Source organism: Chelmon rostratus, chromosome 15, assembly GCF_017976325.1.
Source record: "Chelmon rostratus isolate fCheRos1 chromosome 15, fCheRos1.pri, whole genome shotgun sequence".
In the NCBI taxonomy this organism is placed as follows: Eukaryota; Metazoa; Chordata; class Actinopteri; order Chaetodontiformes; family Chaetodontidae; genus Chelmon; species Chelmon rostratus.
The window spans coordinates 17,728,228-17,744,386 of NC_055672.1; the positions used below are offsets into that span (position 1 = coordinate 17,728,228).

Sequence of the window (16,159 nt, forward strand, 5' to 3'; positions counted from 1 at the left end):
CCAAACTCGATTTAGATAAAACTGTTTACAACTTTTTGCTACAAATACACGTGGCCTGTTTCTTTGCAGGCTCTCCCATGGTGTCTGCGCATACCTCATATATTGTGTTTGTCTTTTTTTTTTCGTTATTATGGCTAAATGTAGGCTGCAGTGCGCCACTTGGCAGAGAGTGCATTCTTTTTCCTTTCAGTCGGCAGACCAGGGAGGAATTAATCTCCATCGTCGTACATTGTTCCCCTCATTTGCATAAAGCTGCAGTATGACCAAGTCAAATAATTACACAATCGGAGCTGAGCCGCAGGCCTGCGCCTCCCTTTCAATAGGCCTCTGTGTCCCCGTGCCTTCTCACCTGCCTCAAAGCACACCGTTATTTTGGTTAGATAGGGTTAAACGACTGATTTGTTAAAAGTGAAAAACGAAAGGAAAAGAAAAAGTTTTAATTGTTCTAAAGATAGAAGAAACTTCTCAAGTGTTAAAGTTTGAGCATTTATTTTTGAAGTAGGCTATACACAGAAAACTCATATTTCTCTATTTTTTTATGTCCCATCCTGATCTTTTTAAATCCGGGTTTATATTTAACCTAAAATAAAAACGTTCTGAAAACTTTTTGTTCAGAGTATCTCGTGTCAGCCCCCGCTGCTCTGTTACTGGTTACTTCACTCCGCACCTATTAGTCGTGGTTTGTTGGGACTACACGCTTTGATGGCATTTTAACGAGTTCCTCTTTCTCCCGTGATAATTTCCGTGGGGCGCGTGGGCCGGTGCGCTGGTCTTGGCCACACGGACGCATGCGCGTGTTTGATCAGTGGCGCGTGCTGCCCTGGCGGAAGGGAAGCATAGGCGCCTAATTAGCATACAGCTGCAGCAGGCTCCACTACATCCTCCTCAACCTCACCGCATGCTATAGGATTTTAAACGTGGCTCTCATTTTCTCCTTGCCTATTTGCTGTGCTGTTAATGAATTGACTTAGATTATGTGATAAAAGTTGAGAACGTACGAATAATGTTTTAAAAAGCATTTATGGGATGTTGATGCCTGTTTCTCTGCAGCAGCTGTACATTTGTCCAGCTCTCTTCTAATAGTCACTCTAAACTGCTGTAGGCCTGACACTTCATGGATTAACTGTAGTGCAAGAAGTCTGAGTTAAAGGATTGAGGATGTCTGAGCTCCTCCTCTCACAGCCCGGTTCTTACTTCACTGCACCACCTACAGGAGGAAGAATTAATGCTGGGGACACACAGTGAAAGTTCACCTCCAGTATCCAAAGCATGGCACTCCAGTCTCTTCGCAGGCATCTCACCGCGCTGTTTCTGTCAAACATTAACTCGGTTACCAGAGGAGCTGTGGAGCACTTTGGTTGTTTGACAAAGATTAGATTACCCTTATTCTCACCACAGACGTACAGAAACCTCCTGTACTTCCCAGACGAACGATCGGTTCCATGTTCTTTGTCGACCCGAGCCAATTTGAAAGTGCAGTAGGACATGACTATAATTGGTGCTCACTACATGGCCACCTTCGATGCATTGTCAATCAATTATTGTAATGGATTAGCTGAGGTCCTATTCTGGCTGCTTGTAATCTGATAGAGGGCTCTTTCAGCACCATGGAGAGAGCCAACGAGGGACCCAGATTTAATCAGGCCGGCTGTGGACACAGCACAGCCTCGGCTTTAGCCTTTGTCCCACAATCTGAGAGCAGGCAGGCACCAACAAGAGAACAATGGCGCGGTGGAACAAAAGTGCCAGAGTTTAATGAAGTGATTGGTTTTTAAATATAGTTCTATATGAGCTTGTCCAAAACAGATTTAAACTATTTCCACAGAGTGAAGGTTCCCCTCTATTCTCCCATTGTTTTTAGTTGATTTGTTGTGGTTTTGGTTATTAATCTCACACTTTTATTAGTTTTCCACCACTGCAGGTTAACTATATTATATCTGTTGCTTGTTTCTGTTGTTTTTATGGAACAACTCACAGGTTGACCTGAGAGAAAGTGCCTTTTCCCCTATAATTAGACTGTTGCTCTTTGTTGACCTGCTCTTTCAGGACAAGGATTGTTACCAAGAAGGTTTGTTGTCCCTGACAAATGCATAAAAATCACCTGGATCGTGTGTAACTCTCTAATATATTTTCATGTAATTTCCAAAAAGAATAAAGTTTCAGTACAGTTACAGAACTTTAGCCTGACGACAATTTAAGGAAACTGAGTCAAGTACAGAATCAGGAAGTTTTCTGTTTTGTCTTGTGTTTTCAGAGGGTGAACAATAAAAGCAGAGATGTCTGCCCTTTTTTTATTTATGCTTTTACCAAAGTCAGCTGCGTGCCATCATATGTTCTTCATTGCCAGTGACTGGTTTCTCATGGAAGACCTGGAAAACCATGTGTAGGCAATCTCAGGGGGGTCAGCATATCACGGTGAAACAGCAGTCAACCTGCACTTGTGGGGCAACAGTAGTAAAAGGTTTGTACCAAGCTTCTAGAAAAAAAAGACAGACTGTAGTATCCAAAAGATCAATGGGGAAATTGCCTGTTTGGCCATGAGAGCAACACAGAGGTCACTGTCTAGACTTTAAAGTGTACTTTAGAAGGATGCCCACGAGACCAGGTCACTGTGAAAAGCCCTGTAAAGTGGTATAGCTCTGAGCTTAAGACTAATGGACCTCAGTGTTGACTGAGAATGTCCCTGATGTCATCTGTACTTTTGACGGTGATGCTGATGACTCTGTGAGGACAAGGACAGATGTTTCTGGGCTTTTTTCATCTCTGAAAATGTTCTGTGAAGCGGACTAATAAAGTGGCCTATTTGCAAAATGCACATACAATATCTTTCAGAGCATCTTTAGAGTGGGATTATTTTAAATCCACTGTAAAATAAGTATAAAATGCATTGTCAGCAATTGCAAATTGTTGCTAATGACTTCAGGGAAAACCCTAGATGTTTTCATTCTTTATATCTAACGCTGTGTGTGCACAGACATATGAACAAAGGCTTCAAAGGGACAACACTGGCTTTTCTTTTCCTTGTAGAGAGCTTCTTATTAAAAAGAGGCCTTCCTGGATATCAGGCATATCAGTGGCTGGAGTCCCAGGGGCATTTTTAACTCTAATTTACTCATCAAAAACATCAGAGTGTCTCTCAATAATCTCCACAGTCCTTTGGTTGTTTGGGGTGGAGTCCCCTGTCAGAAAGCATGCCCTGGAATGTTAAACACTAATTCACCTCTGAGCTGTGGAGGTGGATGAAGTGATTGTTCTATCTGGGAGCTGATTAAAATGGCTCTGGCCTGTTTCTCCCCTCTGCGTTCACCTCTGACGTCCGCCACATTCATTTCTGTATTCATGAGCGGATGAGAAAGTGCAGGCAGAGCGGCTGCTGTATTACAGATAATAAGGCCAGCGGGCACCACATTCGCTGCCACAGGTTTCCCCCTGCCCCGGCTCATTCAATTACTTCATAAGAGTCCTCTGAGGCACAGCTGCTCTATGGGGGTGAAGAGGAGTAAATTGAGGTACATTCATGTAGACACACACGCATGCATACACCTCACAGATACAAAGACGCGGAGGAGGCGCACACACGGCAGCAGGACGAGCCGGCGTATAAAGGATCTTCCTGACAGGCATTTGGCTCAGCAGTCAATGCATTTCTCATGTGAGTAGACAACAAAAAAGGTCCACCCTCTGTTGCTCACTGGCTGACTGAAGATTGTAATGATATTGATAATGACTCCATGTAAGAAAAATGAAATCAGGGCCATTGCTCATAGACTCCATATATGAGGTCACCATTATCTTGATGAAAGTGTAGACAGCAGCTGTATCATCAAGGAGCATGAAAAATGGCCTCTGGCAGACCTAATGGGCCATTTCATTTATCTATTGACATATGGAGCTACACATTGGTCATCTCCCTCATAGCCTTAAACTATTAGTCAGCTTATCTCACTTATTCATACATTAGACTCTGAAATGTCCGTTAACTCCACAGCCAACGTCAGATTTTAAACAATAGCTCTAAATGTGGAAGGTCTGTGGAGAGTTAGCTCTCGGGAGGAGGCTGGTTGCTGTCCGTGGTGCTGAACCTCTGCCCTTGAGTTTATAGTGGCAGCTGCCTCTTGGATCCTCAGGCGCTATAAAACACACAGGGCCGGTGGGAAATAAAAGTTGGTGCCCTATCAGTGGCATCATGAACCATCATCATGAACGTTCAAGGTTTCTCACTCTCAGAAGAGGGGTTTCAACACAGTGTTGATCCTTTTTCATTTTTATCGTATTTTGAAAATTACAAGAACAATTCCACATTTAAGTAAATAATCCTACATTTATTTAATTTCTTGCCAAGAGTTAGTTAAGAAGAAAACCGCTACCGCTATGACATCTGTCTGGCAGTGGCTTACCTTTGTTTCGAGTGCCTGTCTCTGTCCAAAGATAAAAATATACTCACTAATTAACACTTAATATCTGATTTTTTTAATCCGTACAAAAACAGTAAAAACATCACGTTGTGGTTTTACTGGGAGAGACTCTGTGAAGCAGCACATGACCCCATGTAAAACCACAACATGTTTTTACTTGTCAGTGGGGCTGTATTAAACAAATTAAATATTACAGCTTAATTGGTGAGCTTCTTGGCAAGAAGGCAAATAGCTGTATTTCCCAAAATTCATTAAATGTCAAGAGTTTACTTCAGAGTCATCTTAGCTTAGCGTGTGAGTAACATGCTTTATGTTCTTTTAATGCATATTACTTATTTACTTCTTCCTGCCGATGTTGTGGCTGTCATCCACAGAGATTTATTAGAGTCCAGGAAAAATGTGAAAAATGTATGGCTCAAGTATGTAGGCTAAGTAAATCCTTAACATATGTACATTAAGAGGAAAACCTTTTGTTGACCTTTGACTTTGAAATACCACATTTTCCAAACTAAGAATTCCCAGAATTTACATGCTCTTCATTAGATGGCATGATTTGCATTCTCTTGTAATTGTGCTGCTTCCTTGATTATTAAATGATCACCCTAATTAGGGAGCATAATAGGGTTAATCAGACTCTGCTCATCACACTTATTATTATTCCTGCAAAAAATGAAGGAAAAAGATACAGTACTTGATTAATTATATCAGCCTTTTCATCAGCTGGGCTACCATTCCCCCCTCTGAAATTAATATCATGTTGTAAATGGAAGGAAGGAGCTGGCCGGACACAGACAGATGAAAGATTTCACTCAAATTAATTAAGCACTAATTATGCTGTGGGAGTTGGGAGCAGTTTGCATAATGAGCTCTATCAAAAGAGATCAGTCATGGAGAGGCGCTGTAGAGTTTCTATACAGCCTTTAGATGATACACAGACACTACTGCACAGCATGAAGAGGGCTAGCACAGAAGTGGGAAGAGGGTTAAAGCACTTCGAGGCTCGAGTCGTGAGGGTGAGGAGTGTTTTGTTTGGTTTGTCAACATGCTGTGAACCAGAATCTTCCTCACTTGGCATGTTTTACGGCACAAATGCGGATTATTCCGTTCACACTTAAAGATATTACATCTGTCCTGGGGCTGTGGGTCTTTTTTTTTTTTCTCTCATCTTAAGCATCAGATAATGAATTCCCTGCTCCAGCAAGAGGCAATAAGAACAGAACGTCCCTTTAAATTCGAGCTAATCACAAAAAACCCTGCATCCACACTCCAGGGAGCTTTAAAGACCCTAATCACCTCTCACTCCAATTCTTCTGGTGTTCAGTTATTGTTGATCAGGGACTATACCGTGGCTATCTATTTAGACAATGGGAAAAGGGATTAAACAGACAGATCTCTCTGTGTCTTAATCGACTGTTTAATCACAGCCGCTGTGTGGTGTATGGAGTTGAGTTACTTGAACTGATTTGTGCCACAGCAGCAGCAATCATGCATAGGCTAATCAAGGTACGCAGCCCAGCACTGCCCGTCAAGGTCTCCGAGTGGAATTACAAAGACTATGATTAGTTAATCAAATGAAGAACCCAATGTCCTTTCTTTATTTGTGTATACACCTTATCTAAATGGAAATTGTATAGCTGAGGCACTTCCAGAAGGACACATCTACATGTGAATGATCGTCCTTGAGCCCTCGGCAGTGAATGCAGAATAAGACCTTTCATTCCCAATCATCGTGTTATGGCATCATGGAGACTTTTATATGTCTGAATGATATTTGTTGTCAATGCTCATGTGAATGATGCAATCACTCAGTCTGTTGTGAAGTAAATCAGGAAGCACTAGACTGCAACTCTTCAGATACACGTGCTGATGTGAGGCAGAATGTCAAGATTGTATCGCTCTCAGAGTGGAGAAAGAGGGAAAGCAGACAGGCGGTGGAAGTTATGCAGCTTATTGATATTACATGAATAAATACAATCGAATGTGCAGAAGGCCAGTATGCATGGTTCACATGGCACAGATACAGTTTTTCTTTGCATGTCTCTAAGTTGCTCCTTTAAAAAGTGGGTTCCTGTGGGTGTGCTCCAATTACATTTATCAGGTATCACACTGCTCAGCCTCTCAACCTTTGTTCCAGGGTGCTTGAAAAGCCTCCGCCAGCCCCTTCTGTTGGTGATATTCATAGGCAGGATCTCGAGGTACAGCCGAGGAGAAGGAGGGTGTCTAGTTTGGGGACCTGAGAATTTCGTCTCTGCTTTTTGCAGATGATGTGGTTCTGTTGTCTTCATCAGACAGTGACCTTCAGCACACAGTGGGGCAGCTGAAACGAGAGTCAGCACTGTCAAATCTGAGGCCTCAAATCTGGTTCTCTGCCAGGAAACAGTGGGCTGGTGCCTCTGGCTGGGGAGTGAGTTCCTACCCCAAGTGAAGGAGTTTAAGTATCTCTGGGGTTTATTCAGAAGTGAGGGCAAGTAGTACCAGTAGTAACAAAAATACTGAGACTGTGGATATAAGCAAATAAAATGAGTTTCCTCTGCAGGGTGGCTGCTCTCACCCTTAGAGAGAGGCTGGGGAGCTCAGACATCTGGAGGGGGCTCGGAGTAAAGCCACTGCTCCTCCGCATCAAAAACAGCCGGCTGAGGTGGTTCGGGCATCTGATCAGGATACCCCCTTGGGCACCTCCCCTTGGAGGTACGTCCAAGTGGTTTGAGACCGCAGGAACATGCTGAAAGGGATTACATATCCATTCTATCTGGCCTGGGAACCCCTCAGGATCCAACTGGAGGAGCTGGAAAATGTTTGGGAGAAGGACATCTGGAGTACCTTACCTAGCCTACTCCCAAGAATGGATGGATGGATGGATGGATGTTTTTAAGCAGCATTGCCAAATACACCTTATTTTAATAACCTTAGCTAACAAAATATGTATAACATTAGTAAAATGAGGGATAACCCACACAGCATCCAGCCTTGTCCGCTCACTTATATGGCCATTGTTAGATAGCAACAACTATAGCGAAGCTACTAGTGAGTCTATTAGCATCTGTTCTGTGTGTACTGTCTGAGAAAAGGCATTCTCAACAAGCTCTTCTATGTGACTACACTTTCTTATTATGCTGATCGGAGACCCAGCTAGTTGGTTTAAGTTAACACAAAAAGGAGCTTTTCAGTTAACGGTTATAAGTTTATCTAATTGGCTAACAAATGGTTAACTTGCTAGATTGACATTAAATGGACATCTAGCTACATGCTGGGCAAAATTTGATTCAAGCATGCATCTTATATTGAAATGCTCACGCTAAAGAAGCAGAGACAGTTGAAGTGCAGGAGATGTCTGAATAAAAAAGTGCTGTCATCTTGGGTTTGCCAAAATTGGATTATCGCACGCTGCCTCGGCACAGCTCTGCAGCTCTCCTTTTCAGTAGCCCATAAACATAAAAGGTTCTGTTTTCTGGACAAATCTAATCTTGCGCTTTTTGTGGCAAGAGATTTGGTCTTGGGATAGACCCATGTCAACTTTTGATGAGCAGCAGAAAACACCACAGTGATGTGCCCCACAAGATAAGCATATATTCAAAATGTGCACTAAATTTTATTATAAAGCCATTTTTTTTTGCATCAAAGCAAACATTTCTCGACCACACGTCCTTCTGTCAGACATGCTGTTAGACATTGTGGCTGTTGTTCCTGAAGAGAAAAGATTTTCCCTCCATTGCATTGTGATAACTTCCTTCCAGGGGCGACAGACTTGACCTGCTTGCTCCTCCTAGAATCACCTCTATTATTCGCCAGTGACAGCAGCCCTTTGGAGGGGTGGGGGGCCCCCCTGAAAGATACAGGGTCGTGGATGTCCCAATCCATCTCTGTCTGCCAAGCGATTGATTGTGATTTAGTGCGTGGGGCAGGAGATGGTGGGGTTCCATTCTGATGAGCGATAGGTGGGAACCCTTTGACTCCCAGCACATGGCAAGCAGAGGCAGCACTATGATGAGGGGTCAGAGGCAGCTGGTGGGGGTAACTGGGGTGGATCTGGTGTTGGATGGAGGCAATTGGGGGTTTGCGTGGATCACAAGAGAGAAGGTGTTAGAGATCCAGGACAAAGACCCCCAACCAACCGCCAGAGTCTATCACATAGCCCATCCATCACCCGTCCAGCTTTGTGTTTAGCATAACGGTTGCCAGCTAATCGTTACATCATCAGGGATAATGGAGATGATAGCAAAAAGAGTAGCAGCAAGGCCGTACCAGGAATGTAAGGCCATATAGAGGTAGCATAATACCAGCTGGATGAATTAAGTAGGGACTCCTGAGAATATGAATTATGTTAATATCTCAAATGGAGCCTTGCATTAAAGGGTTACCTCTAGGAGGTACAGCCTAAGCGACGTTTGTTTGAACATCAGTTAATGGTTACACATGAGTGTACGTTGGAGCTGGCTGGATGCTTTGAGATGATCAGCTTCCCCCATTTTTGATTCAGAATGAAGCTGCCATGAATCTGAAGGGATTTTCCCCATATTGTGCTCCGAGAAACTCAGAGGAGATATTTGCCCTGATTAGGAGAATAAAAACTTATCTACTGTGAAGAAGATATGCTTGATATCCTGTCAGCTGTTCTAATTTCCCAGTTCTCCTCCAAACATCACAAGACACCAATATGCATAATAAACACTATCTGACTGGAAATCAGAGGGAAATGGCTTATAGTTAGAAAATAATATAATCTTTAAATCACAATACTCAGGAGCAAAGTTCAGAAAGAATATTCTTTCCATTCTTGACTGAGTTCTGTCTCCCAGCTCAGGTCTGGTGTTAGACACAAGCTGTCCTTGGATGGATGGTAAGCCCAACCACAGCCTCGCTTCAGTGGGCTGCTCTGGCAGCTTAACTCCATAATCAACCTGAGAGGCCTCGTTAGGGCCAAGTCTTGAAATTAGAAGACAGACGTTCAGTGGAATCGATTGTGGAAATGTGATGCATTGTGCTGGATTTCTTTTTTTTTTTTATACAATGAGAGCTTTAGCTGGTGTTTATTTTAAATCATACTGATCCAAAAATGATTTCACACATAATTTACACATATATCCAGTATTTTAAATCACCTGGCAGTAATTCCTCATGCAACATCAGTATTGTGAGGGCAGCAGTGAACAAAGGCCAGCATATTGTCAATCACAGGAAGTTGTGTCAGCCAGGTGAACGCGTAGCCTGTAACCTGATCTGCTGTTGACAGAACAGGGACAGGTGCTCCAGTCAAACTAATCCATACATGCATGCGAGAGTCTAGGTCATCCATTAAGGCAGATTGATTCAAAGCTTTAAAAGACTACTGCTCAACAATCCCAGGCCTGGCCTTACCTCTGCTGTTGGCACAATAATTGCAGTAATGCAAGATGGCCTGCATTGGAAAGGGAAAGGAATGTTCAGTGTTTGTTCAGCTAATGCTGGAAACATTTTGTCACACAGGGGACAAGGGAACATCCCTGGAAATGATGTCTGAACTTTATGAGGGGAAAATTAAATAGCTGGGTGGTTTGTCATCTGAAGCATTAGGTACACAAAAAGACACCTCAGCTTTATTTAAATGAACTTTTTCATCTGCAAAAAAAAAAAAAAAAAAAAAAAAAAATCAGTATATGGGACTCAGGGAGGTTTGATAGCAGTAGGTATGGCCAGGATATGTGTGGGCACTTATTCTCATAGCTTGCATACCCATTTCACATAATTGCCCGGAGTGAAAAAAAAAAACCCTGAAAACACCATATAAACCACAACTCACTTTGATTCAGTGTTATTATCAAACCAACTCCCATGAGGCCCCAAATGCCAAATAAAGGTTTACAGGCAGAGGCCAGACATCTGCTGCTCTCCGATTGGTTGACAAGCCAGCAGCAGTCTCACCTGTTATCCACAGCCCAGTGCATGGTAAACACCCTCAGTCAGAGCTGCTGGGGGAAGGAGCCCATCTGGTCAGGAGTATTAACAACCAGCACTTTAACAATGGCATCCAGGAAAAGGAGAAGGGCACAACAGGCTATATCAGCCAATAAAAACAGGCTACGCATGACATTTAGCGCCTGATGCGGGGCTCAGCAGTGTACAGGTTACCTACTGTCCGCACCAGCTCCTGGCAATAAAACAAAAGGCAATCTCACAGAGCGGTGGGGACGCTGTGCGTAAAGCCGCCTCTTTCATTTCTTGATCTCATAATTCGTGTGTAAATATGCAGACAGAGCATAAATTTAACAAGCATGAAGGGAACCTTCTTCAGCGTGATTTCATATAAACATCAAACAAGTACAAAGGCAATACATTTAGTTATGGGAACACTGTTATTCTCAACTCTTCAAAGCCATCCCAGTGGGAAAGTGTCATTGCATCAAAGGTTGAGGCCCTGTGACAGCTTATTCTTTTTTGTGAAGAACAACTTTTTTTTGCACATATAAAGGCATATATTAAGAAACATGAGACAGATGAGAGGAGAGAGAGCAAGGTTCAAACACCCCGCTGTCAGACTGAAAGCGCAGTCACTGCAGAGCTGCGGTTATTTGACTAAACAGTGCCATCTTGTGTTCTACTCGCGAATGGCCGATAAAAAACATATTTTTTTTTATCACAATAACTTATCTGCTGTTAACATACCCGTTTCTTATGGCGGAAGATTTTTATAAGATTTTATAAATGATGTGCACTTGAGCCATTTTTTGGATCTTTTCATCATTTTGCACACGGTTCAGTGCTCTGATGCAGCTTTTCTGCACAATGGAAACACTCATCCACAAACTGGCCTCGAATGTTAGAAAACAGGGGTAACTCTGGCTTATTAGATATTTGATTTGGGCTCTCTTTTTTTGCTACAGCCCCCACCTGGCACACAAAGGATGGAGACAAAGTCTCTAAATAAATGAGACCTACGGAATAGAAAGAGGTATGTGAAGATAGAAAGGTTCGGGATGGAGTTTGAACAGCAAGCAATGGGCTCTCTACAGCTGCTGGCACTAATGAGGATAATTACCCCAGTAATAACATTAGCCTATCTGAGGGAATGGAGGGGAAGGACAAGTGGTTGTGTTTGCGTGTGTGTGGGTGGATGTGCGAGCGTGTGTGCGTGCGTGCGGTTGCCGCACGTGTGTGTGCACGCACGGCCATGCGCGTGCCTCTCCTTCTATCTCACTTGCAGTCTCTCCCTCATTCCCTGAATCTCAATATCTCTTTGTTAGCCCACAATAATTGTATTTGGGCCTCATATCCGCCATATCAGATTCGAGTTTGTACAAGGTAATTAGCAGGGGAAGGGAAGCCTCCACACCAGGAGGACAAATGCCCCCATGACATCATTCTGGCTCCACTCTGGAGGAGAAGCTTTTCTCCCCTCCCCTCTCCCCCCCATCTTTCCCCCTCTTCCTCCTCTTCATCTTCCTTGTCATTCAGCTGTCAGAAAAGAACACTGAATAGGGGCAAAATGTAGCGGCAAGCAAAAGTTGATGACATTGAAAAGGAGGAGAGTTGGATTAAGAAGATAAAGAAAAGAGGAGAAGAAGGAGAGATAAAGGGGAGTAAAGGGTGGAAAATGATTTGAGATGAGATGGAGGGCTGTGTTTTCACCGCAGGCCCGTAATCTCCAATCAGCTTTGACTAACAGACAGCGGGGGAAAGTTCCTCGCCGTTAATGCGGCTTGCCATTCAGAAGGAGCCGGTGTATCCAGCTGGGAGTCGGGGGATGAGGGGAGGATTAACTGGCACTCAGGTGGAGAGAGATGAATAGAATCAGACGGAGGCCCTGTGGATAGTCACACCCTCTCTCGCTCCATCCATCACTCTTTTCTTTCTAACTGAATGTATGTAGTGTACTCTGTGATTTCAGAGTGGAGTGGTGGAAGCAAAAGCAGATGATGATGTTTAGAATGAAATTTAGTTATTTCTTTTTATACAACTGAGCAGCTGTGGCTGACAAATATCATGCCCTTTCATTTCAAATCTTTATGTTAGTAAGATATTTCTTTCTCAGGCCTCCTTGTTTGGCCATCTAAACTGAGTTAAATGAATCCCAGGTAATCTCCAGATGCCACATGTCCATCACCGCCTTTATCCAGATGATCAAAGTGCTCCTCTTCCTCCTCACTGTGGCCTTCCATCACTGCTGGAGAGCAGATAAGAAATTCTTCATGTAAGAATATACAGTCTCATTTAAAAAACAAAGAGTAAAGAAACGAGCTGCTGTAGCTCCAAAAACCGACAGTATGATGCTCAGAGACTCACGCTGGCTCAACACTGTGAGCTGCGCCGATGCTGGTGTTTCTCCCAAGGAGTAGACCCCTGTGTCCGAGATGTGGAGGCCCTCTATCTGAAGCCAGGTAGAGACAGAGTAGCGCTGGGGGGGAGAAAAGGACAGGATTAAACCTCAACAGGTCACACGAATCTATTCAAAGGTAAGACATTTGTATGGCCGGTACAAGAAAGTGATAAAAATCATTACTCTATTATGCTAATTATTGATACACTGGCACAAATATTGACTCCCTTTCTTTATATTGTTATTGATAAAATAAACTCTGGAACTGTTTTGTTTGACTGTCTACAAGTGTTGGCTATTAAAAAGGAAAGTCTGTTCATTTTGTAGACCACTCCATCATCCTCATTGTGGATACAACTCTGTTAAAGTAGAAGCACTTTGTTAAGTGATTAAATATACAACTTTTTGAGCTCTCATTTTGGCCTTCATATCTCGTATCATAGACTCCCTTGTGAAACTGTTGCAGTGTTAGCCCATATATTTTGATAATATCATGAGTTTCTGCGCCTGACTCTCATCTCAGCAATTGGAACATAAAAAATATAAGTGGATTTAAGTTTATAGGGGTATTCCCGTGATTCAGTATTTCCACTTCCACAAAGCTGAGGGTCTCACAGAAGACAGATTAAAAACAGGATGTCAAAATCAGAGCATCGGGGTCGAGCACCGATATCTTGACTTTTAGTTAATTGTGTGTGTCAAGCTCCAAAGCACCGGATCCAACATTTGCCATAAAACAATTTAATAGTGTCTTTTATGAGATCGTCAGGGTTATTTTTTCAGACTTTGGTCAGCTCACTCCAGAGCCAGAGACGACACTATGCAAATATTTTCATAGGCTTAGCAGTACTCCTCATGATGAATTAACCGAACTTCATATGTAAAATCAGGGGATGCAGACCCAGCAGGACACAGTTTAATCAGAACGTACACTGTTAGTGAGACTTTCAGTGATGCATAACTGAAGCTCTCATCAAATCTGGACAGAGATGCGAGGATCATCTCCTGGCAGGAAGTTGTCACAGCCCGTCTTCTTCCAGCTCAGGTTTGGAAGAGGGAAGGCTGAGACCTCACAGCCAAACACCACGTCAGTCCCGGTGTAGTTAGACAGGTTTCTAGGGCCTTGGAGGATACAGGGAGCTGCAGCAGAGGAAAAGGAGGACTGCAGGGTTCAGTACTAGGGCCTCTAGCAAGACAACTATACATGTGCATTGCAATCTTAAAAATGTTAACTCTCCTAGACTGATAACATATGTGAGAAAAGAATGCCGTAACCAGAGTTGCAGGGCCCTCTTCCAGCGAGCTTAAGTGTTGTGTGAAGATGGCCGGTGGCTTCTCTCATCTGGCAAACATTTTTGTAGGTCCATCCATCTGAGCTGCATACAGGACCCCTTTCCTGGCACACACACGTAGGCTCTGGCTCAGCCCTGTGGACCCCCTTTGGCATTTTCCTTCGGCAGACCAGGCCCTCTCCGCAGCGGCCGTAGAACTTTTGTGCCCAATCTGGGTCGCACTGCTGTCCCTCCACGTTAGCACATTGTTCACAGCATCCACAGTCGTCCTGCACCCGGCCTGCAGGGAAGTCTCTGGGCACTTGGGGGCAGAGGTGCTGGTTGCACACCCTGCAGCCACCCACGGGAAGTGTGGAGCCATAGGCTCATCCATATAGACACAAAGGCAAAGCTGAGTCATGCTGCCGACCTGCATCAGCACACAGCAACAAAAGTCCAAAACTGATGTCCTCCTGAGGTAAGGACTTGAAGGCACACAGCCTTCAAATTGTAAAATGGTAACAAACTGAACCAGGTTTATAAGAGAGATGGCAATACTGGTTGTCTGCTGTTCTCTGACAGCCAAACAGTCACATATTGTTCCTCCTCTAATTTTTAAATGTTTCCTTCTGTCGTCTCTCCCTTGTCCTTTTCTGAACAGTTGGATTGGTTTTGTTATTACTACCATGTACTCCTGCTGAATTATTTTGCCATTTTGTATCCCCTCTTGAGATTTCTTCATCAGCTCAAGTCCTCTCTAACAAAGACAGCATTTGCAGAAAACGAAGTGAGCAAACTTCATCTCTGAGGTATCCGACTCCGTCTCATCTTTCTTTCCTCCCAGTTCTGCTGCCTTTGTTCATGTGCCAGTGTCTCTGTGCAGGGCAGGACTGGCAAACAGCCTTTAGAAATGGCACAGGATATAAAAGAATCCTGCTCAAACTGCACTTCATAGAAACGTAAGGAAAAACAATAACATTCTATATAAATAATGTATACATTACAGTATACATTCAATATGCATTATTTAGCATACAAGGACCTGAAGTTAAAAGAAATGCATTTGATAAGATCTCTGTCTTGTGGTGTAGTGTGAAATTCCTGTTTGTTTGTTTGTTTTTTTTTACTTTTTCTGAAGATTCACTAATGATTTCTGTTGGTAATGTGAAGGCTGGGCACGGGTATTTTCCATAAATGGAAAATATGACCTGTGGGAAAGCAATCAAATAATTAAAAGAAAAGCATCAAATAATATGTATATGAGGTCATTGTTTGTGCTGGTGTGTGTGTGTGTGTGTGTGTGTGTGTGTGTGTGTGTGTGTGTTCAATCACATTAAGTCTATTCTTATTCTTTGCTCAGTCTTGAGGAACTCACACAGTCAGCCATCACTTTGACATCATTTACTAATTAAGCCAATTCTACAAATAGATTTCCATGTTAGAACTGATCTTTCTTTACTCACCTTGAATGAGGCTGTATGGTCAGTAAGTCAGGAAACGTTTGAGGCTTGGTCTTCACACAGGAGCTTCACAGACTAGAAATTAATATCATGAATTTTGTATTGGCATGTTGTGATTGTTTTATTCTTTGTTTGTTGGTTCATTTTCCTCAGTCTTTTAAATGTTATGATATAATGTTATCATTTTATGAATATTACAATTTAGGTATGGTGTCTTTGTATATTTAGTAATATTAAGACATATACCTGTATACTGTATATTTCTAACATGCTTTTTGTGCTTGTTATGAAAACAATATCATAACATCCATAACAAAAAAAAGTCACACCTCCTATCCAACTATCCTTTATTGTTATTTGCTTGTGTTCACCTACTGCATGTGCTAACTTTCTGAATGTCATATCATTATAATATATAATGTAAGTAAAATGTAAATCGGTTACTGATGGTCAAGTTGTTGTTTTTGTCAATTTATTATTTGGATTAAAACTATCTGCAGTTAGTTTAACTAAGCTAGACCTGCATTGCTGCTTAAAGCTTTACTGTCTGGATTTCCTCTGTAAGTAACGTGGCACATTTTTATTTGCCTTCCGGTATGTCTGAGATGGTACACAGAGGTGAATACACTACACAATCACCTCCCTGTGTGAATGGTCAAAGGCGTGGCTTTATTAGAGTGTGGTCAACGTCATGGCATGTGAGGCGTTCACGTACTACGGCAG

The 16,159-nt window shown here is 42.8% G+C and overlaps 1 pseudogene; it reads right to left on the minus strand.

Annotated features, from left to right (window-relative positions):
* Positions 1–12,448: 12,448 nt before the first annotated feature.
* LOC121618986 lies at positions 12,449–14,397 on the minus strand (annotated as a pseudogene).
* Between the last annotated feature and the right edge of the window lie 1,762 nt (positions 14,398–16,159).